At 38.5% G+C, this 17,487-nt stretch overlaps 1 long non-coding RNA gene across 1 annotated transcript; it reads right to left on the bottom strand.

Annotated features, from left to right (window-relative positions):
• Positions 1-302: 302 nt before the first annotated feature.
• Positions 303-15,480, bottom strand: LOC112540124 (uncharacterized). The gene is made up of 3 exons (XR_003084197.2): positions 15,349-15,480; positions 6,879-7,001; positions 303-1,881 (listed from the first exon to the last, which is right to left on the bottom strand). It is a non-coding gene; the product is annotated as an uncharacterized LOC112540124 (long non-coding RNA).
• Between the last annotated feature and the right edge of the window lie 2,007 nt (positions 15,481-17,487).

Here is a 17,487-nt window from a genome sequence, read left to right as displayed (position 1 = left end):
ATGGGGCTGGAAGGTTATTCTATTTTAATACATATCTAGTGTCTGCAAGATCTTGGGAATAAAAATAATGCACACGTTGATCTTTTACAAGATAAAGTGTGTAGTTCTTGGTGTAGGTCAAATCTCTTTGAAGTCCAGAATATCACCTGGTTCTAGTATCTTCCAAGAAAAGAAAACATCTTTCTCCAAATTCAGTAGGCTGGCTCTGAAATTCCTATACAATTTATATACTTACTAATCCATATGATATTAAACACTATTTTAAAGCAAACATACAATTATAGCTATCTAATAGTGTTTTTTAGAATATCTGTTTATTTTAAAATATAGAGATTGACCGATAGCAAGAAAACAGATACATAATCATGTCTTGAAAATTTAAATAGAGTGTATTTTAACCCACCAATAGCAATCTTGAAACTTCATCATTGTTATTGCCAGCCAGCTCCAAATAGGTTTTCTAAAATCTTTCAGCTCCCCGATCCACAATTACTTTTAAGAGGAAAACTGATCTCGATCTCACCCTGGAAAGAAAGTACTTGGAATAGCTACCACTTTTGAGCAGCTATGATGAATAGTGCCCTAATGGAAGATGAGTGACCATTATGAATGAGCAAGATATCCAAGTCTAGTGGAAGAGCCCTTTTGCAAAAAAAATCAGCATGTCAGTAAGAAATTTTAAAAAGTTCTGCTAGATCAGAGCAAAGCTTCAAGCTGTTTAAGATCCAAATACTACAGAAGCTAGCCACATGCCTTTGGAAACTCCACAATCAGGATATAAAGGGAATAGTAGCAGTTTTGTATTCTTTCTCTTCAAACAAGTCACAATCTTCTTTTGTGAGGAAGGTTGTAGAGAAGAAGGTCGGACAGCAGCTTCAGAGGATCTTGGAGGAAACAGATTATCTGGACCTGAAATGGGTCCAGACTGGGTTTCACGTTTCAGACTGGGGTACAGTACTGGTCGTGTTTGTCTGACCTTTGGTGGAGCTGGGATGGGGGAAGTGCAGGTGGAGCTGTTGATGTATAGAGCCAGTATCTGGAGGCTGTTCAAGTCTGGATGGGGAGAACAGATTTCAGCTCAGTCCTGACAAGACTGTAGCTGTTTGGCCCCCAGGGTCAGGGATGTTTCCATCACTGGTCATGGATGGGGTAGCACTTCCTCCTTCTGGATTCACAGCTACTGTTTGAAGAGCAGGTGGCAGCTGTGGCCAAGAGGGTCTTTTCACAGGGTAATCTTGTGTCCTGGTTATGCCTTTTCCTTGACTGGGAAGCCCTTCAGTTGGGAGGTGACTTATGCCCTGGTCATCTCATGACTAGATTATTGCAATCCACTCTACATGGGGCTGCCCTTGAAGACCAGCTGGTACAAAATGCAACAATGGGTGCTTCTGGATATGCCCATGTGTCACTGCTGCTATGCCAACTGCATTGGTTGCCAGTTGGCTTCTGGGTGCAGTCCAAGATGCTGGTTATTGCCTATAAAGCCCTTCATGACATAGGGCCTGGATATTTGAGGTACGGCCTATCTCCAATTGTTTCTACCCACCCGGTATGTTCCAGCAGAATAGATATGTTCCGGATCCCTTCTATTAAATGTTGTCATCTTATGGAACCAAGGAAGCATCCTTTCTCAGTCATGGCCCCTGCCCTCTGGAACAGCATCCGCCCAGAGATACAGATGGCAACCTCTCTCCTAAGTTCCAAAAAGCCCTTAAGACCTGGCTTTGGTCTCAGGGCTGAGGTAATGTGTCTGTGGGGCCTTTGGTGCAGTTTGCTATTGTTATGGTTATTTTAGTCTGGGCTCCCTGTGTTGTTCTGTGCTTTTAACTGTGCTTTTATTGTTTTCTGTTAGCAACCAAGAGTCCACTGGAATGGATGGATCTAATAAAGTAAAAATAACAACAACATGGTTAGAACTATTAGGAAAGAAAAACAAAGATTATTAAAAATGCATTAATACAAAATATAAACCTCGCCGAATTAAATACAACTAAAATTATGTCCTCTGCTAGCTTCAGAAAAATGCTTAAGCTAAAACTTTGGTGAGTCTTAAGTGGAGACAGTGAAGGGAAGCCTATTAGAGACTAGCATGATCTGAGCTCCCTGAACCTGGCCCAAAGTGTCCTGGGATGATCTTAAGGGTAATAAATATGGATCCTTTTAATTCATGGGTCAAGAGAAGTTTTTCAAAGGAAATGGTAACTTTTGAATCTCTCACTTCATTATTTTAAAGAGCCACTTGGCAGCAGTTCAAAGCCATTTGTCTGAGTCCAATGTATTTTTTGGACAGCATGTCCTAAAGTAACCAGGCCAGACAAAGGCAATTTCTTTTCACACACAGGCACTTCTCAAGTACTGTGAACTTAGCTCCCTCTGTTTAGCGTTACTGATCCGTTAGTCTAAACATGGTAGAAGGCAATTTGATGGGAATCATTTCCAGTAAGAGAGGATGTTTCTTCAGCAGTTTTCAAGTTGACTCTGACTCAGGCATTCTCAGGAGACCCTATTTAACTGATCATTAGGGAGATAGCAAAAAGGCATTGAGGAATTTCATAACAAAAATAAGTATCCTATAAAAGATCTCTCGAGAATCCTTCTGGCCATGGGCTCTCAGCATGCTTGAGAGATTTTATTAACACTCTGAAAAAGTAGCAGTGTAGCCAATCTATTATTTGTGTAGAATTTTAAAGATGCGGCATTGTACTTGTTCCAGCAATATGATGAACTGTTATGCTTGTAAAATGCTGCATTCAAGCAAACCGTAATGAAATGTTTAGAACCAATTAACACTCTTTATTGGAACTTGCTAATCAATCCAGAAAGAATTATAGTAAGTTACTAAATGGCTGATAGTCAGAAATATCATAATTTTTCTACATGTGTTGTGCTTATGGGTTTATATGCAAAGCAACTGCTTAAAATGTGAGTTTAAGCCATAATATTCAAAGACCTTAATTCAAAGACTTCTGCCTATTACTTTTTAGCTCCATTCTATATATTTGGTGGTATAAAATCTGACCCATTATTAAATATCTTACTGATTGCTTATTTCTTACATGGATTGACCCCTTTGTCACTTTTATAATACACTTCTATGCTATACATATACAAATGAAGGTTTTATGTAGAAGTGCAGTTAGCATTTCTAAAGAGCAGTCACTCTCATCCAGGTTGGGAGAGATAATGATGTAATAGATGCAGATGCATTTTAAATCTTACAGTAGGTCTTTTATGCTGTCGATACAATATCCTAGATGTGAATTCTACTAAGCACAATTATGCTTACTTCTGAGTAAATATGCAAAGGATTGCACACTAGATCTGTTGCCCAATCTATCTTCTCTGTTCACTTATAAGATTTGTGGTAGTAGTAATGGTCTTTGGACTGTATCTTATTTGCAAAATATGGTATTTCTGATGAGAAATATGCAAACCTTCCCTGCAAACCACAGTCATTTAGTGTCTCATATATGCCAGGACTTCAGGAGCCAGGATCTGATCTTTTGTAAAATTCAGTGTCTAAGTGAACTATAAGAATATATCAGTTAGTCATTTCCAGTTATACTCGGTAACTGAAAGGAAATAAATGAAATAAAGACAGGGGTTGATAACAGATCTGTAGAATATATAAGCAAATGTCTGAAAGGATTTTTATATTCTGATTTAACCCAATACTGACTTATCAATCAAAAGAGAAAATATTTATGCTCAGCCTGCTCACTAAGGTTGGAAAGGGACGAAGAAGGGGTATGCACATATTTCAGGCAAAAGAAATTGCCTTTATCACTACAGTGTAAACATGGGCTTTTACTAATGCTTGTTTGAATTCACTCTGCATCTTTTTCCAACAGCTCTTCGGGCTTCTCTTCTTGTGTTTCACCTCCTGGAGCTCCTCAGAGAACCATGGTGTACCCTGGGATCGGTATGAACAGGGAACAGTAATCTGGTCTAAGGTCTCTGCCACTATCCATTCCAGGCTGTGACCAAGGCCTTGCTTGACCTGCCCACCAGATCCATGGGGGAAACCCTAAACTCCCTCTGAAAACTAGTCATGGCAATAAGAGAAAGGAAGCACTCTTACTTCTCTTCCTTTACTGCACTGGTGGGCTGTTGGCTGGCTACCTTGTTTAAGATTACTGTCAGCCCTTCAAGATAGATCAGACTAGGAATCCAATGTCATATAGGTCAATACTACTTTTATTGTAAAGCTATTGTAACAGAATCTTGCAAGTCTGAATGCGCTTCTCCCCTCTCTCCCTTTATATGATTGTTATCTTGGTAGTGGCTTTTCATCTAGTCCCTCAAGTTCATTCCCTCTGCCCTTTACAGTTGCAAACTTCCTATTGGAGAGGGAGTCATTGACAGAACTGCCTGACAGCTGTGACCATGTTGCACAACACTTTCCTGACAAAGTCACTCAGATACGTCAAAATCTTGACTTTTCATGGGTGGGGTCCATGATAGAAACTGGGGTGATGTATTGCCACATTATCAGGGATACCTTCTGGCCTGTGGACTTTAATGTAATGGATGGGGGTTTACTACATGTCTTCTGCCACTGTAGGACATGTAAGGGGTTTACTATATGTCTTTTGTGGGTTGTGGAGAGCCAGGGGGGTGACCAGCTGCCTCTGGGAAATAGGCAATACCTCATTGCTAGAGGTGGTGTTTCCTTCTGCCTTGAAAGAGTCTTAAGATGGCCTCCCTGGATCACGTTGGATTACTACTGGTGTCTAACCTTCCCTTCTTAGGGATGGTTGTTGAAATAGTGGTGGGAAGATAATTACAGAGCACTCTAGAGAACACAGCTTATATGGATCTTTTTCTGTCAAAGTTCAGCCCTAGACATGGAACAGAAATGGTATTGGCTGCACTAGTAGATGACTCTTGTTGGGACTTGAGACCTAGAGGGGAGACTGCACCCTTTCTGGTCCTATTAGACTTCTCAGGGCTTTTGATACCATTGACCATGGTATTTTTCTGGACCACTTATTTGCATTCAGGACGAAGTGCTGTGTTTCAGTGGGTAGTTTCAGCCAATGATTGTAGGGAAGGAGAGGTTGGCTCTGTGACCTCCAATGTTTGGATTGCCATGGGATTTGATCCTCTCCCCACTACTTTTCAAAATGTACCTGAAGTCACTGAGAATTATTCTGTCACTTTAGGGTGTATTAACATCAATATGGGGATGATGCCCAATTACACAGCACCATCCTGGGTCACACTGTTGAAGTAGTTGAAGCCTTGTTCAATTGTCTAAAGGGTGTTAGGGTCTGGATAGAAATAAACAGGCTGAAGTTGAATCCAAGCAAGACAAAACTATTGTTGGTACATCAAGGTTCTGTTTCAACTCTGGTGTTGTTTCTCAGAGATGTGGCACTTCCCCTGACAGAGCAGTTCCATGACTTCAGGTTTTCTGGGATTCATGTCTAATGCTGGATAGACAGGTAGAAGCCATGGCCAGGAGGGCCTTTGCCCAGCTTTGGCAGAGGCACTAATTGCAGACCTGGAATGGGAGGGCCTAGCAATAGTAACTCATGCTCTCATCACTACCCAGCTGGAGTATTGCAATGCCTTCTGTGACCTGCTTTTAAAGACAATTTGGAAACTGTAATTGGTATAAAGTGCAGCAGCTCATATGCTATTACTAGAGGCCATGAACATATTACACCTGCAACACAAGCCCTATAGATAGGCTGCCAATAGATTTCCAAGTGCAGTTAAGGTGCTGGTTTTAACTTGTAAAGCCCTGTGTGGCTTGGTGCCAAGTACCTTCAGGACTACCTCCATCTAAAATTGACTTTCTGGTACAAGGACTACTGGGAGATCCAATGGGCTGAGGATGGGAGAAACTGGGAACATGGGAGGATAGCTCCCTTGTTGTAGACTACTTTATCAACAGAAATTAGGCTTGCTCCAACCTGTTTGCCTTTCAGAAGCAAATTCAAATAGAATTCTTCCAGAGGGCTATTCTAATTAGTTTAAATAAAGCTGGAGAACTGTTTATGTGCTCTGGTTTTAAGATTATTTATTTATTTATTCAATTTCTGTGGCTGCCCATTTCAAACAAGTGACTCTGGGCAGCGAACAATCATAAAATCAATTAAAACCAAGTACAAACACAATACAAAAAATAAATATATATAGCAGCCAAGAAAAATCAAAACAGTAGATGTTAATATAATCAGGAAACAGAGCCCTTAATATAATATAATGTGGTTTGATTGGTTATATTATTATTTGATTATTCCATCATGCTGCTTTTTCTTGCAAACCATCAGGAGTCATACGATTAAAATATAAATAAATACATTCCTGAGAGGGAGAATACCTAACATGTTCGGTGGAAGCAAAGACAGAATCTGTTAATTCTATTAGGAACACTAGCTTATTTCTGTACTTAGGAGAGCAGTTCTTTTTTTCTGCAGTGGTCTGGGAATGATATTGTCAGAAAGCAGTCTTTTTCTCCCATCAGCCCCATTACAACAGCTACATATTATGTTACACAAGCACAGTAGAAAACAAAGCTACCCACACAGGTCAGGGCTGTTTATCTGTGGGAAGCCACTCTATGAGATTAAGGATTAAAGTAAACATGGAGCATCGATGCACATGCCAGGTATGCTTCAGGCCACCTCTGTTCCATGTGTGCCCTCTCTTAGTGCAAATAAGCTGCTGCTTGGTTTGTGGCAAACCTCAACTATTTGACTTCAGTCCTGGAGAACTGTCAGACAGATGCAATATGAGATTACTCCTTTTTTCCTTTGAAAGTTTTCCCCACAGTGCTGCAAAAGACACCACATTCGATTGTTCATGATAAAAAAAGAGCTTCTTAACTTTTCCAAAGAAAATAATCTAAAAGAATTAAAAGAGCTCACCATTTGCTTAACGTACTCTTGTTTCATGTGATGAGGCTTTAGTTATCAAACCCAGACACAAATCATCCTTGTTAGTATTTTTTAAATGTTCCAGCCTTGGTGGGGTTGTATATATTCATTGGTCTGAATAATAGACACATTACATATTACACATTTCAGATTTCAAAAATATTTTATGAACAGAACAGATTTCAAAACAGATTTTATGTTCAAGTCTACAAGTACCTGGGAAGTACCTCTAAGTTAGTTATGGTGGAAGCGTGTCCAATACAACTGTACCACAACAGCTTATATATATAAGTTGGCATTCATTTTGGTGTTACAATAGGAAAGAAACTGCAGAAGTACAGAGGAAAGAATAGGGGAAAAAAACTACTGAAAAATTGATGAATGTGTTCTGGGATGTCTTTGGAAAAAGCAAAACTAGATTATTCAAATGAATCAGCACTTCACTGACTGGTAAATGACTCTTCGTTTAAATATTAAGCTATTTTAGTCATAGTTCTTTCCAAGCAGTTAGCCAGGCCAGAAGTACTATTTTATACAGATTGCCTCAACATTTTCACATAAAACTGTCTCATACTATCCTTACTCAGCATCAATCATCAAGAAGAGACATCACAGCAATTTCATAAAATATATGCCTTCTATTACAGGAGATTCCAGGTTCACTTCTGGTATCTCCAAGTAAAGGTGAGAGCACTTTCTCTTGTCCCAAACTTTGGAAAATTCAGCAAATTTGACTGGGTGATCAAAATCCTTAATCTCCTGGAATCTCTCTGTAGCTTTTTGAGGAAGACAACCATCAGATTTCAAAGAGAGCACATTCACAGTGGTTCACATGTGCACATTCACAAAATGGGTAACACTGAAAGATTTTAGGGAGAATGGTTAAAACTGAAGTTTCATTGGAGCGTTGCTGCTTACAGAGAATCTGATATAATATCAACAGTTTTGCTATCAGCTGTTGAAGTATATTTGATTTCATTATGTCTTGTTTGCAATTTTTTGTATTAAATATTATAGACAAAAGAAGTCTCATTTTTTTAAAGATCCAAAGCAAACAAAACTCTGCATCCTTGGACCTTTCTGTACTTGAGGAAATGTAACAGTCACCAGGAGAAAGAGATTATTTTCATGTTCTATTTTGGAGATTCCACAGGCATCACATTTGGCACTGTGTGAAATAATTTGCTGGACTTAAAATTCTCATAAGCATCTTATATACTTACATGCTCAGAAATAAGTTTTATCATGCTCAGTGGAATTTGCTAGCACGTAAATAAAAATAGCTTCTTAGGAAGAACCTTTTTATATTCTGTGTTGCTAATGAATAAAGGATTGAAAACATTTGCCATGCATAGAACCAGAAAGCAGTGGAAAACTGGAGCTGTTTTCTTAAGGTATGGTGACTGGCTAATTAAAAGTGTAGCCAGCCATTCCTGTTACTGCCAGGAACCTGTGCCAGTTTTTAAGGCATTGTTTCTCTCTGCCCACATGTAAGGAACACCCATGTAGTAACAGCTAGATTTCCCAGAATGAACCTGGCAAGGAATATGCACGGTACTTGGCTCTCCTAATCTTAACCTTTAAATGTTTTTTTAATTGCATAACTATTGCTGTATCATATGTTGCAATCTAAGTGAATGCAAAGTTAAAAAGCATATATCTTAGTTCCTAATTCTTTTTACAACATCTCCAAAAGGCTGAACAAATAGTTAGCAAAGCTGTGGGAAGAAGATAGGGCTGCTTCCCACAATGTCTTTTCTACAGACCAAGGATAAGGAAATGGTACTGTATTGATCACTGAGAAAAGGCACCATGACAGCATTGCAAAGCTTTGCACACCTGGGGAATCATAATGGGATATGGGTGGATATATTGAGGGAGCACAATTTTTCAGGAACTAACTCTTGACTGCTTTAAGACTTAGATTTCCTTTCCAATGTTTTTTACCTATATATTGGTCTTGGACAGATAGCTCTAACGTAGCAAAATGTCACCCTTCAGATGTTGTTGGACTGCAAGTCCTATGATCCCCCATCATTTACCCAATATGTTGTTGAAGCATATGTGGAGGGCAACACACTGCCAACCCTGGGAATGTCTTCAAATAGAGAACCCTCTCTGGTAAAGTAAGGCAAATAGTCATCCTACGCTCTAGTCTATATGACAATGAGGTAATTGACATCCTCAGAATGCCAGTTTTCACCTTCAAGCGATGTATAGCAACCCAGGGAAGTGAATCAGTTCTAATCTAGATCAGTTTGGGGAATCTATCTTTCCATCCGTTTTCATGAGTACTTTAAGTCTAAAACATTGCATGGAGGTTTTCCATTCAGAGCAATATCAGATTTATTTCTGCACAACCAATAAGTTGCTTCAATGTCTCAGCAATATTGTAGAGGTAATAACAAAACTTTTCAATAGTTAAAAAGAAATAGGTTAAGGTTAGGGTTAGCCAAGAAACCAGGGTTTGTGCACTATTCTGGATAATGTCTGTACTATCAATATGCCCGGCATAAATCAGTAACCATAATATGCATATGGAAGACTGAAATCATACACTGTTTAAGAAGCTGAGATAACAGCCTTTGAAGTGAAACCACGAAAATGTATCAGGTCTCTGTGGTTAGACCTCAGGTACCATCAGCTTTATCATCTCCACAGTGGCACCTCTGTGGCTGTTACACCACACACACAATCACTTTACAAGGAGCTAGGCTGAATAGGCCAACTACAGACTAAAAGAAGACAAACTAAGAGCCATTTCAAAATCCACAAGGGAGCATAGCTTTCCCTTGGTGTTATATAAACTCTATAATTATGTCTGTCAGCAAAATAATATTTTCCACAGATCATATAAAGAGAGCCAGCTGATTCAGTCAGGTTTGCTGAGAACAGCTTAGCAGCGTGAGATATATTTATGAGAATGAGGACTCTGTGTCTCTAAGCTAAAACAGTAACTACAGAAATCCTCCAGAAAAGAGCTGACTGATTAAAATCCCTGCTGTTAATAAAATAAACAAATTTTAATGATAGGTTCATGCAGCTTGTGGATTGTTTTGAAGGCCACAGTAGCCACAGCAATTGTAGGCTTTTGTAGGCCAACCCCATAAAAATGCCCTTCAGAAATGCTCAAATGTTTAATCATATAGTTCTGGCCTTTTCTTTGGAGCCCAGTATCACTAGCAGCACATACATATATGCTGCAGATTTTCCTTTAGATATTTTTTCCGAGTAGCAGACTTCACAGGACACAGAAATGTTCAGAATTTCATGGGGAAAATAATGGGAAGTATGATAAAAATATAGTAAAATAAATAATGAAAATAAATGAATACATCCCTGAAGAGTTTTCTGTGATCCTACAAATGGGAGGTGGCAAGGTAGTGGGTTATATACATACATACATACATACATACATACATACGTATGTATGTATGTATGTATGTATTGCACTTTGCACTTGCAGAATGTCCTCTCCAGTGAGACTTCCCCACTAGAATGAAGAATGCTAGGATTTGAATTCTAATAAATCACGTTTCCAAAATCTACTTTCTCCATTTACGTTGTACTACAGTTTTCCTTGTCCCCATCCCAAGGGCCCCAGATTAGTAAACTGTTTTATGTTGTGATAAATGTGTTTGTTTTGTACTTTTTGTATTTTTTAACCCTTTATAAAGTGGCTTGGAACCTACTGCACATTAAAAGGTGGCTATAACATTACAGAAATGGTTTGAAATAAGATTAGTTCAATTTATAATTTAAAAAGTAAGAAATCTTTGCATATTTAACCTTACCAAGTTTGTTTGTTTACACTTAGGAATCTTCAAAATCTCATATTTTACTGAATATGTGGACACGTACATGTAAGGAAAAATAGAGGCTGTTTCCAGTTAGAGATGCTAGCAAAATGGAGTCACAGATAAAAGTTGAAGAAAACAATTGTGCATCAGTATATATCACAAGAATACAAATATTGTTATTTCAATTTCAATTTTTATTACTTTTTTATTTTTTAAAGTACATGCTTGGCTTTTAAAATATGTTCATATAAGGAAGGACCTAGCAATACTTTCCTTTTTTTTAAATCAATGAAATATACTCCATCTAACATTAATTGTTGATGGATGGCTCAGTGCACCAGCCAATTACTTTGAACACTTTCATTGTTTCATTTCTTTACCTTGAGATGATTTTTCAGCCAGTTGAAAAATGAACCCTCCAGGGAACAAAGATTGAGGAAAGCCATCAGGAGATAACCTTAATCTGATCAGTGTTTTAAGTCACAACTTTATTTCGCTCGCTATTTATTCCTGACTTGGTCCATGCTGTTTAGTTCATGTCTAAGCGAGTTCATTCTTTTAATTTGCTGGATGACATCAAAGCATAAGAAGCCAGAATGGGCTAGGATATTTTTTAAAAAATATTTTGTTTGGGTAAAGTTTTCATCTAAAATAACTGTATAGTAGATAAGGTATAGACATTATTAAAAGCAAAATACTTTATTATCACACTCTTGCTAATATGAAGAACTTCTAGTGCTTGGTTTTTAAATAAGCACATGATTAAATCTCTCCCAACAAAACTAAGTGGTGAAGTACTTAACACCCTTGTGCCTTGCTCTGCATGATTGATCAATTGATTGATTGATTATGTGCTATTTAGTTGGTGTTGGCTCTTAGCAACAACATAGATTTTCTCCATGACAATCTATCCCTAGCTTGGTCCTTCGGGTTTTCCAACAGTGCACCAATTGTTGCTATAATTGAATCGATCAACTTTGCTGCTGGTCCTCTTCTTCTCTTTCCTTCACCTTTCTCAGCCTAGAAAGCTTTAGAGCTTTTTCCAGACAACTAGGTCTTCACATAATATGTCAGAAGTAGGATAATTTGAGCCTGTGAGCCCTACAAGGTAGACCACACAAGAAGCCAGTGTCATATAGGTCAAGACTACTTTTATTGCAACAGCTACAGTAACAAAATCTTGCAAATCTGAATGTGCTTCCTTCTCCTTCACTTTATATTAGTTTGAACTAGGGCAGGACTTTCTTGGTCTGGGCTCAAGTTCCGCTTATCTGACCATTGACTTGGTAGCGGCTCTTCATCCTGTCCTTCAAGGCCATTCCCTATGCCCTCTAAAAAGCCTGTCATTAGTGCTTGAGTGAGAACTCTGGATTGATTTGTTTGATGATCCACTTGTTTGTTTTCTTGGCTGTCCATGGTATTCTAAGGAGTCTCCTCAGACACTACAGCAAAAAAGCGTCGATACTTTGCCTGTCCTGCTTCTTCAAAGTCCAACTTTTGTTTCCATAGAGTATCACAGGGAATACCATAGCTTGTACAGTTCTGATCTTTGTAGGGATAGACACATCATGGCATTTGAATATCTTTTACATGGTCTTTGTGGCATTCTTCCTTCATCCATTGCAGGAACTCTTGCCACAATGAAGCAGCATAGCAGGAATTGGAGGGGTGCTATGCATGATACAAGATATTTATCGTGATGCACTGAACTGCCTGTTGCCTCATATATCTTCCATAGTGGGAAGAAGAAAGAGGATACCTGGAAATCCTTGAAACTGTATGGATGATATCAGGGTTAATCTCCTTTTACTGGTCAGGCAGGGCACTGCAGGGCATTTCAGGATACCTCACCCATAGTTTGTGCATACAGTGGAATATTTCAAATATGGGACAGACTTCATTGCTTTGGATTCTTTGCAGGTTTGTTTTCAGAGGGTAATATTCTGAAACAGTCTCACAGGAAAGGGAAGACATGTACAAAACAAAATATAAATACAACCAATAGCATTAGGTAATAGGTTAGAAGCTAAATTTAATAAATTTAAGAAATAATTTTAAAGTCCAGTGGGCTTTGAGCAGCCTCTGCAGTGCTCCACTGATTCCATGTCATTACCTGCAGAGGACAAGTCCTTAGCCAGCAGAGTCAGCATTAGAAGCAAGAAGTCCACGGCTGGTCACCTGGTGTACATTAACCAATGTTATCGTTTTTCCTTAGGCCTGGATGGCAGGTTTGCATAGCCAGGGATTTGCCACATTTCAGAAGCAAGTAATGATAATAAGGCTACCAGATTTGGATTCCAAAAATCCAAATGACCACAGGACGGCAGCAAAGAGTTAGTATTATTTATATAAAACAATGTATATAATTTACATAAAGATGCACACAGCAATGAAAAGAGGCTATTCATATGTCTTGGGCCAAATTTTATTTATATATATATATATATATATATATATATATATATATATATAAACAGAAATATTTATCACATTTGAATCTTCAAAACCCAAAATATTTGAAAACAATAACAGCAACAGCAACTGTTATTGTTTTCTGTGTCCTCCAAACAAGCTTTCAAAGGGTCCCCATATTTCTCATGTGTTTCAAGAAGCAAAGATTTTCTGGGGTAAATTATTATCCTGAAACTTTTGCAACATATTTTGATTCATTTTTTCCTAAAATAATTCCCTCCAAAAAGTGGAAATAGAAGCAAGTAGCTGGGGAGCTGAAGTTGAAACACACAAGGGAATTTAAGGAATCAAAAGAAAAGGGAACAACAAGAAAAAAGTTGTATCTTTATTGCTGTCTCATGCTGGGTCTGTATCTAGCTGCTTATTGTATATACTGTATAGCACAATTTCAGTTGCAAAGATGGTCCATCTCAAGGTAAAGCTAATTTCAATATGCAGTAATGTGCAGATCATAATCATACAAGCAAGACTGGCTGCATTTTATTGTAACCTTGTTTGCTGGGTGGTCCCTCACTGTGTGGAATCATCTCATCAAGAAGTCCAGGAAGGAGGAGAAAAAGCAAAAAGAGATTCAGCAGTACTGAAGCCATAGCAACTGAACATTGGAAGGAAAAGATTAAGCACAGACTATTTTAATCAACTTATTTATACTTCACCAAAAATGCTAAATGAAACAAAGGAATGTTCAGAGTATCCCTAATCCACAAAGCAGTCTTTTTCTTTCTATGGATGGAAAGAAGTAACATTCTGTCAGAAACAGCCTTCATATATGTAAGTGATTGCCTATCCTGAGAAAGACATATATACCACTGGTTTTTCAGAAATTGTTGACACCTAAATATTTTTACCTCTAGTTTATCTTGGTATTAAGGTTAAACACACACATGCTTAACTTAAAAACACACACACACACAATCATGTATTTGGGCAAACAACATTCTCAGTAGACATAACCATGCATATTATGTCTACGATTCTGAGGGAAATAAATCATTTGGGGAACATCATTGGTAATCTTGTTTTATATGAATACATCAATCTACTTGGAATAAACAAATTCCAATAAAGAACTACTGTGCTGCTGCACTGCCATGGTCAGGTCATGTGATCATCGTGTACCTCTGACCTCTTTCTTGCCTCCCTCTGTCCCCTGCACCCAATTGGCTGGTGGCAAGGCCCGAAGGGCGAGTGGCAGTTGGCTGCTTTGGAAACGAGACAGAAATCTGAAATCTATTAATGGCTGTAGGTGTTGAGGGAAGGAGGGAGGAGTGACTTGGATGCCTGCTGGCGAGGTAGGGCTGGCTGGGGGGGCACTGGTGGTTGACAGCTGAGCCCTCTTCCTCCTTTTAGGGAGGGGGCCCTTAGGGACATGCCAGAATGGAAAGCAGGGGGCAGTTTTTCTCACGGTCTGCGGCTCCCTTTGTTCCACCTCCTCCCAGCAAAATGGCAGGCAGTTCCATGGGTCAGTTGAGGAGGAGGAGGCTTCACTAGGGCTCTCCTGAGGGTTGTGAGGGGAGCGCAAATGGTGCAAGTCTATATTATATGTGGGAAGGAAGGAAGGAAGGAAGGGAGGAAGGGAGGAAGGGAGGGAGGGAGGGAGGGAGGGAGATTTCTGACACTCCCTGCCAGCTCCCCACAAGCAGTCCATGGGGAAGTCAGCAGCAAGTCTCAAGTCGCTCACACTCTCCCTGCTATTTTGCCCTTGGTCATTCTGTTTTTCTGGTAAGGAAATACCTCTGAAACAACGACCCAACGGGTCATGGGTTGTCTAGTTACTTCTATAAGATTCTGTACAGCCCATATAGAGTGGCCTTCTCCCTAGCTCATATAGATGCTTTTCCTACTAGAGTGACAGTTGGTCAATATGCCCATCTTCCATATGAAGATCGAGTATGCATCTGCTCAAATAAAGAGGTTGAGTCTGTTTCACAGCTCCTTGTAAAGTACCCACTGTATTTGCACTGGAGTTCAGAGTTAACATACCCAGTCCTGGGTCTGATAAACTCCATACATGATAAGGAGATTGAGGTATTCCTGTTAAATGACCAATACCCAAGTGTTTTGAAGGCAGTAGCAAAATTTTTATATATAGCCTTAGCCTATAGAAACTGTTTGGTCCCTTCTATGAAATGTTAACTTTATAGGCTTTCTTCCTTTTATATGTGTACGTACTATAAACAGTTACTTACACATGTATTAATGGTGTTTGGTAAGAGTAATGCTGAGAGGTGACGTCCCTCACTCAGTCATCACAGGACTGGTTCCATTACTTAGGAGTGATTAAAATAATTTGTAGCTCACTATCAGTAGAATCTCCTTTGTTGAACTGTAACAAAATCATTGGAAATTAGTTTTTTTTTAAAAAAGAGTTATTTTTTTTTCTACAAAAAAATATCTTAACTGTCCTCCATTTTCAAATAGTGACTGGCATTTTAAAAGAGGTATCTTTACATGTTGTGAGTTTGAGACAAAGTGAACTGTAACAACACTAACAGGCTTTAATGAAGAGATGTATAAGGTCTCTGAAGTATTTGAGGGAACCTTTGCTACTTGTGGTTTTGTATATGGTTATGGTAAATAACCATCTTGCTGATTTTTGTGGTCTGGCCTTTCCTGTGAGTATTACAACGTAACACATTTAACCCCGACCTTGCCCTAGATATAGCCTAAAAATAAAAATCGAGGAGCAATGGGGAGTAAATATAAATTAAAAGAAAGAGGAGGACACAGGCAGCCAGAGTGAAATTAGGAGGATGTGACTCAATGACATGGCTGTTTTCTGAGCTAAAATGTTTTGTTTGAACAATATTAAGAATATGGCTTTGTGATGCTAAGAGCTTAGGAAACTCTGTTAGATGTTAGGTTTATCTCTAAGAGCTTTCCTTTTACCCATGGCTGATTCCGGCACATTTTCTCCATAAATGAGCCCAAAAGGGAGTCCAGATGACAGGGTTGAGGCCCTGAACACCGTTAGCTGTACCTCACAAGGGGATAGCAAACTTTGCTTCTTGACAGAAGGCATTCATCCTGAACTGAAGCTGGAAGCGAGAATGAGTGTCACAATCTGCATATGTAGTCAGAAGCACATGTTTTGGACCTAAGGGGTTTTCCATGTGATGCTTTATCCATCCTGCATTATACTCAAAACTTCCTTGTTAAAAGGAAATTAATAATATCAGATCTGCCTATAAGCAGCCAAAGTAAACAAGAAAGGAACTGGAGAGACAAGAATTCATCCCATATTAATTATACTACTTCAGATCTTTTTTTTTTTTTTAAAACATTAATTTAGTTGCCCAGAACTTGGAGGTGAAGTGAACCATGTTCATTTCCCTTTAGCTCAGCCCTTCACATTTTGTCTACATTTAAAGCTTTAGTATATATGAAGGTTTAATTAACACAAACAATCTGACACATCTACAGTAGAAAGAAATGTATGCTGCGGTGTTACCTAATAGGATTTAACCTAATTAATTCTAGCTGGAACTGTATTATGCACTTTCTCCTAGTGCTATCAAGTTAGTTCACCCCAAAATCTGGTAAAAAAAGTATATTGATCTGAAATAATTTGTTGAGACTCACAGGATGTCTGGAAATTAATACCAGTTCTGAATGGAGTCTGAAATGAATGAAACACTTAGTTGACGTCAGCTATACTGGAACTTTCACTGCTGGACATTTCATCAAATTTACTGACAAAAAATGGTATTGCAGGAAAACCTGGATATATAACATGGCAGGAGTACAGATCTAAGATATTACTGAGCACACAATATTTGCAATGGCATCTGGGAATACTGAGAACTACAGGAAATATAGCTTCTACGTTTTTCAATATTCCTTTCTATTTTATTCAGAATTTACTTTGAGTAGCATTGTGGAATATTGGAAACCCTGGAAAATAAAGCAGTATATGAAGGAAGAAGTTAGGCAACAATAATACTAGGTTATTTCTTTTTTTAGATAAAACCCCCATAAAAATACAATTAGAAAACTAAAAATAAACTATATTGTTTAACTAAAAATAAATTATATTGGAAAACCCAACGAGAAAGCTCATGGAAGTTAATGTGATGTTGGACCATAATGCATTGTTCAATATTTATCCTAATAGCGGTTTTTAAATGTTTATTAAAATTGTAAACGCCATTTTAATCACTGTTCATATAAATCAGGTATGGGTAAATCATGACACACAGCCCTCATAGACCCTATAAAGTAGTGTTTCTCAACCTAGGCTACTTTAAGATGGGTGGACTTCAACTCTTAGAATTCCCCAGCCTGATGCTGGGTGGGGAATTCTGGGAGTTGAAGTCCACCCATCTTAA

The sequence above is a fragment of the Python bivittatus genome, unplaced genomic scaffold, assembly GCF_059951505.1.
Source record: "Python bivittatus isolate LINGU-HERP-01145 unplaced genomic scaffold, Pbiv_v1 ctg000350_np1212, whole genome shotgun sequence".
In the NCBI taxonomy this organism is placed as follows: domain Eukaryota; kingdom Metazoa; phylum Chordata; class Lepidosauria; order Squamata; family Pythonidae; genus Python; species Python bivittatus.
The sequence above is the reverse complement of the archived record's forward strand: the minus strand, read 5'-3'. Positions and strand labels throughout refer to the sequence as shown.